Source organism: Camelina sativa, chromosome 11, assembly GCF_000633955.1.
Source record: "Camelina sativa cultivar DH55 chromosome 11, Cs, whole genome shotgun sequence".
NCBI lineage: Eukaryota > Viridiplantae > Streptophyta > Magnoliopsida > Brassicales > Brassicaceae > Camelina > Camelina sativa.
The window spans coordinates 30,018,498-30,026,354 of NC_025695.1; positions in this window are offsets into that span (position 1 = coordinate 30,018,498).

Below are 7,857 nucleotides of genomic sequence, written 5' to 3' on the forward strand. Positions count from 1 at the left end.
CCCCCCCCCCGAACTTTCTTCTCATGCTTTGTAGTTTATAAATTATAACGATTTCTTTGTTAATTAAGAAAAATGTCCTCAACATCCAATAATACTTCCTAAGAATTATCCTTTTTCTTTTTCTATTTAATTCATTAAAAACTTAAGTTTCTTTGATTGAGTTCTCTAAATTAAGCACAAGACAAATATTAAAATTCAAAATATTATGATGAAGATTTAATTTTCTTTGAATTAATTCTCTAAATTAAGCACAGATATAAACTAAAAAAAAACACAGATTGATCCTTTGTAAGATTCAAGATTCACAATTATGTATGATTCTTCAGTTTGTTATGAACCAAACCACAAACTTGTCAATTGGTATGGTGCTGTGTCCGAAAATCTAAATGGATAAATTGTTGGGCTTGGCCCAAACCACTCCCCTATTAGTATGATATTGTCCGCTTTGGGCTCAGCTGGCAAAGTCCGCACTGATTTTTTATTGGGCTCCTTCCCAAAATGCCTCATACTAATTGCAGTTGGTCTTCGCTTATATATTAGAAACTTATTTTCTAATCTTCAGATGTGGGACATTGTTTGTATCCCAACAAACCTCCCCTCAAACTATGTACCACGATACTTTGGCCTCTCCTTCAGCGAAACTCGGGTACCTAGGCTCCGGTACCCCTTTATTCCTGAAGTATTTTTGAGGCACCCTTAATCATGTCATCTTTTTTAGAGATCCTCCCACACTGAACACAGAGCCCACACCCATTCCCCTAGGCCCACTTTCCGACCTAGGGTTTGATACCAATTGTTGGGTTTGGTCCAAGCCAACTCTCTTATTAATATGATGATATTGTCCGTTTTGGGCCCATATGATAAAGTACGCACAGATTTCTTATTGGGCTCCTTCCCAAAAAGCCTCATACTAATTGGAGTTTATTTGTATGTGGAATATTATTTTCTAATTAGTGGAACATTATTTGTATCCCAACCACAGACTTATAAATTAGAAATTTATTTTCTAATTTTCATATGTGGAATATTATTTGTATCCCAACATAAATCATCCTTCAATCTTCAATATTACTTCTGCTTTGGTCATATCAAATAAATGTGTTTGTTTTTCGAGAATCGAGATGTATACGAATAATGCACTCAAACGCCATATCATATAGATATTGTATTGTTTTGTGTCACATATGTAGCCTCCGATTGGTAATAATATTTAAATATATGGTTAAAATTCTTTTTAGCTATATTGTATTGTTGTCACGTGAATTTAATAAGTCTACTAGATTTTAACCCGCATATACATAATTTTTATTACTATTTATATTTTATATTTGATTTGTTTGTTAAATATTGGATGATTTCTATAGAAGAATAACTAAATTTTCCGATCGTTTGTGCGGTTAAACGCAGAACCGGCCCTTGACACAAGCAGGTGAAGCACATGCTTGTGGCCTCCAAATAAGATAGTGAATATTCGATCTTTTTTCCTAAAAAGTTCATTAGTTCTACTGGTAAAAAGGTAAGATATTATTACCAAAGGTAATTGTTTCAAATCTTTTATGGTATTCTTTGAGTTTTTCAAGTTTTTTAAAAAAATATTAATGTATAATTGGCCCCACCAAAAAAATGAGCTTGTGGCCTTAATATTTTAAGAGAAAGCTCTGGCTAATTGTTTATGTTAATTTTTTAACCCCGCAATATACTTCATTACTATTTGTTTGTTTTATTTAGTTTGTTTTGTGTAGTGTTTGAGATTCAATTTTGATTGTTAATTATTATAACAGAAAATAAGGGATCTAAATACATAGTAAGTCATTAATAAGCTATGATTAAGTCATGTTTTTCTAATAATTTAATTGTTTTACACAATCTTAGTTAAATCAACTTAATTGTAATATGTCATATTTTTTAATATTAATATTGTTGACAAATAATAAAATGAGGATTTAACCGTGTTAGCATAAATTTAATGATATTTTATTAATTCCAACATATTCACTTTATAATCCATCTACTATATAACCATATCATATAGTATTTTTTTTAAACTAATTTTACATATTTGTAATATTTTAATATTTTATTAAATTTATATATATATTAATTATAATATTTAAATAAATGTGAATCGCAGTTCTTCTTACGATAAAAATCAAAGCTCACAGGTTTTGAAAAACAAAATAGGAATCAAATTGTTGTTTTATTTGTTTGCAAATGATTCATAGATACAATATCTTTAATGCACAGTAGAAAGTTTATGTTTATGTTTATGTTTCCATATTTATTCTGCTGTATTTTTTTAGTTGGAATGGTATGTAAAATATTTAGGAAACAAAATCTGAAGTAATGTTATTTTTGGAAACTTTTTAGGGTTAATGTTGTAAATAAATTTTTAAATAAGCATAACTAAAAGGGCATAACACAAAATGAGCTTCAAAAATGTTGATATAGATTAATGCAACTCATAAAGATAGTTGTCTCACCAAACTTGGAATAATACAATATATCATTGCATTGGTTTATAAAACACGTATATGTGGCTAGATATATATGTTAAAGTACGAGAACGGTATATATAGACATGTCAACTAGGGCTAAAGCCCGGTCCGGCCCTGAAAAACACCGGGCTTGGACTTAAATATATATGTCCAAAAAAATCGGGCCTTTCGGGCTCAGCCCGTTTGGACAATAGAATTTTTTGGGCTTAGCCCGACTGGGCTCGTGCCAGCCCAAAAAGCCCTTAAACAAAGATATTTGTACCTTTTTGTTAACAGTTTTGTTTGATTGCAATATTTGATTAATAATTTATTGTAAATAAAGTTGTAAACTCTAATCCTAGTTTTCATATTTACTTAATTACCATACTTAATACTTTTAAAATTTTTATCTATGATATTTTATATGAATTGTATATTGGTTTATTTGGTTAAAGTATCGAAATTTTATTTACTTTTAAACTTTTTCTATTAAATTAAGTTGGTTGTAGTGAATATAGATAAGTTATTAAATTTTTGATTGATTTGTTTTATAGTACACCTTCAAACACTACTCTGTAAGGCTTATAAGTTTGAATTTTTGATCGGTAAGATAAGCCCGAAAAAGCCCGAAAAGCCTTGTAGCCCTGTTAGGGCCGGGCTCGGGCTTTGAAATATAGGCTCAGAAATATTTCGGTCCGGGCTGGGCCAAACTCAAACATATGCGAGCTTTACAGGTTTCGGGCCGGGCCGGGCCGGGCCAACCCGATTGACACCCCTAAATATATAAGAGCATAAAAGTAAACAAGACACAAGCTTTGTTAACGGGATTCGGATAACCTATATCTCTGGGACCAAGTCCAGAATTCATTAACTTTTAGTAGAACTTCAACAATACCATCAACAGATCTCTCTATCTTATTGATGGGGCGGCCACACACCTTGTGTGTATCTCTCAATAATACCTAAGACGCGCACCTCTTCATGAGAGGCTCTCTTGGTATGTATAACAAATTGCTCACCCCTAGAGTTCACAACTTTCCTATTCTAAACCGGTAAACTAACATATTTAGATAACTCCTAAATAGAATTAATCCTAATTCCATAACTCGGTAGGATTAATATAGCTTTCACCTCAAGCTATCTTCAAGCTTATGCCAACATTCTCCCTCTTAAGCTTGAACTCCTTTTCTTCCAAATCTCTCATGCCTCATTTTTTAAAACTTGTTTCTTCCAAGCGCTTTAGTCAAGATATCTACCTTTTCCTCACTTCCGGGAACATGCTCGACTTCCGCTTACCCATTCTCCACACAGGCTCTTATATCTCTGCAAAATCTCATTTTGTTTCATGTTTGATTGATCCCCCTTTTGATGTCGTCAAACACTATCTTCATTGCCTTCATTCTCCCATGCTTATATCAAACAAGATTAAACTTCTGAACCATCTTTAATACCCACAAGTATCATGTTCATTCCACATAAACATAATCGATAAAGACATCACCTTAGTCTTTCTAGTCTTTGTGACTGCAGTGGACACATCTTAGATTGATCCCATTCAACTTCTCATATAAAGTAAATCTTTACGTAGGATTTTCTTTTCCAATGAGCTTGATATCTCCTTGCCTATTTCCTTCAAATACATCAACCTTGATGATGCATATCATATCTTCTTGTCCCTTTCTTTTTCCCAATCAACTTTACTTTTTGTCTCGGCTCTCTTTTAATCTCTTCAACCACACAATCTTCTTTATGAACAAAGTTCATCACACATACCTGTTTACAAGACCAAAAAGATCATCTTCTCTTCTGAAATTATGCTCTCCAATCTAGCCTTAAAATTATTCTCCACAACTTCATTTCTTGAGACAACTAAAATGATGCATTTTTCATCAGTTTTGATACAGAACACAATGGAATAGCAAACCAACCCAGAAAAATATGAACTTTTGTGGAAACATCAACAACAGTCATATGAAGACGTAGGAAGAAACAGATCACGATTTGCATTTACGATTTGGAAGTTACAGCCACTTTCCCATAACAGATCCGGAATGATGCAATCTGCAAGCAGTCCAACTTTGAGAGCAATTTCCCAGTAAACCAGAAGGAATCAGATGACGATCTTTATATCATTGGAAAGATCCCGCTCTCAAGTTTTCAGAACACCTTTCAATACTGAAATCCGAGATCTGTAACCAAAGGAAATCGACAACAAAGTATCAACCCGTTTCCTTGACTTTATACTCTTTTATGTATTTCTTTCAGCATCGTTTCAATCCACCACGAATCATCTCTTTGAGTTAACACTCTCCCTCATGAGGTGACATGAACATCATCAAAACAGATACTACAATTAATGACAAGTTGCTCCACCTCAAAGCCTTCTTCATTCACCTTTTAGGTAGTGATTATCACTAATTGCTTCTGCCTGCGATTTGGTGAGCATCTCCATTACAGACTTCAGATTTTGGCTTTCAATGAAATCGACAAGAAACCTCTTTCTTCTCTTTTAATTTCCATAGGTTTCTCCATTTTTCTTCCTTGAAGATGATTGTATTAACTCATTTGATTCGCTCTTCATTATCCATAGAGAGATCTGCTCATCTCTTCTTCACAGAGAATCATCCTTAAGAACCATATTCCACATGCTCATCTTTGCATTTAATTCATCAGTATTTCTCATGGCACAAACCATTTCTAGCTGCATTAAGAACAAAAACTCCTTTTGCTTTTAACAAAATGAAGAACATGAACAAGTTCTAGTTTTCTTTCTTACTAAGTCCTTCCTATGATGCTCATGCTTTCAACATTATTAACATTCTTCTCCCCCTTTTTGATTGTGTGTTTTAAGAAGACAATTATTCAATCCATGACACACACATTCAAAAAATCACATTAGATAGACAGAAACCCATGATACTCCATATCAGTCATGAGCTGACTTAATCTGGGAAACGAACAACCAACAACAATCCCAAAGTCACATATGCCTTTAAACCTCCTAAACACTGTCAAAATCATTTCAGATCTAAAGATCCAACGAAGAATCAAGCATCATAATCACATATGACTCCCACTACTAGACTCACTTTGAAGAACAACCCAAACTAATTGATTTATGAACTCCAACAAATGAACATAAATATTTTCCTTTCGTTATTTCTAAAACAGCTCAACCAACAAGGGAAGTCTCAACCAAATATCTCAAATCAAAAATATCACAAAAGCTTCTTCTCGATTGACCTGTTAAGAAAGATTAGATAACTTCATGCTTCACCTACCTACCAAAAACAGGGCTTCTCGATTTTTGATCTTGAGTTTAAGACTTATCGACTCTTTTCAGTTGTCATTCGGATTTGACTTCAATTGATGAGTTTCTCCATTATGAAATTCCTCTCTTATCTCTTGACAACCTCCAATGGAGAAGAAAATCTCTCAATCTCTCCCACTGATTCTTGTAGAAGATTCAATATAATCATCCAACCTTTTGAAACTCATAATATGATATCTTCTTCTTCTCCAATTTAACCAAAAATCAGCTAGAGACTCATCATGGCTTCCTTTATTTCCAGAATCAGACATTACTCTTGATTTCACGAACTTCTTAACCCAACTTTTATTACCACTGGTTTCTTCTTACGTTTACGTCAAAAACATATATATATATATATATATATATATATATTAACCACAATTCAAGGTCATACCCTTGTCGTTCCTTTTTCTTCTATGCTTCCTCAATACAATTCTAATCACGTCCTCCGACTCCTTTAACTCCCTGTAATTTTCTGTGGAATTTCCGACATGGTTCCTCTCTAGTGTCACAGAACATCTCAAGTTCATCATGATAGCAAATCCTAGACACCCAAAGCTGAATTCGCTTCAACTCACTTGATTGCTAGCTGTGAATTTCTCTTCCATATTGATACCATTAACGACGATCACACAACAACCAGTCTTCATCATCAACAACAACATACAATTTAAGTGACTTTTCCGAATTGGGAGACCAAGGATAAACAAGATGATTTCGAACTGAGCGACCCCTTGATTTTTTTTCTTTTTCATCTTCATTCAGGTTTTGTGCTCACTCTCTCCTCGGCTCCGTTCCTCAAGCTTTCTTTGCACAATGAAGAGAACTCTCAATGTCTCTCTTAATTGAACACATTCTCATCAAAGAGATGCTTTCATGGGCCTGTTTTATTACAATAGAGATTGGGTCATGTGTCTCAAATCCCGTCCATTATACTAAAATTCTTTCTTCATCAATGACTTCTTTTCATACTGCGAAGACTAAAAATTTCGGCGAACTCAACATCTATTCCGTGATAATTTGAGATATTCATTAGACCATAACTCTGCAGCGACTTATGTGAAAACCCGTCCCGTGGACCCCACTAGCCTACCTGCTAGCCGCCCCAACGGACCCGAAGCGTTGGTGACAGCTTGTCCTGTGGGAAGGCTGTTAAAGGGTGGAGACCAGGGTTCGAGGAACGCCTGGCGCACCAATAACCTACTGGTGGATTTGGATGAATAGTTCCTATCCATAGTGAGGGGTTAGGATCGATGCCCTGCAGGACCAGCTTTGGGGCCTATGGAGGCAAGCTAGCGGGTAGGCTAGTGGGGTCCACGGGACGGGTTGTTACAACTTCTCTTATCTCTAACAAGTTATTTGTGTCTTTCGTCGTGATTGTAATATCTCACGGCTCTTGTCACCAACCTTAACTCTTCACAGACACAAATTCAGGATTACACCCGAAACAATAAGTCAAGAACAGATCTCTATGGAACCTTGATTAGTCAGGCTCTGATACCAAATAAAGCACATATATGTGGCTCGATATATATGTTAAAGTACGAGAACGGTATATAAGAGCATAAATGTAAACAAGACACAAGCTTTGTTAACGGGGTTCAGATAAACTGCATCCCCGGGACCAAGTCTATAATTCATGAATTCATTAACTAGAAGTAGAACTTCAACAATACCATCAACAGATCTCTCTATCCTATTGATGGGGCAGCCACACACCTTATGTGTATCTCTCAATAATACCTAAGACACGCACCTCTTCATGAGAGGCTCTCTTGGTATTTATAACAAATTGCTCAACCCTAAAATTGACAATTTTCCTATTCTAAATCTATAAACTAATATATTTAGATAACTTCTAAATAGAATTAATCCTAATTCCATAACTCGGTAGGATTAATATAGCTTGCACCTCAAGCTATCTTCAAGCTTATGCCAACACTTTATTTCTTTTTCTTCCTCTAAACTACGTAAGTTGATAGCTAAATTACGAATTTTAGATCGAACCGTTCCTTTATGTCTTTGCATCATTGTCTATCTCATGGAACCTCTAATTTATAGTGTTCCATA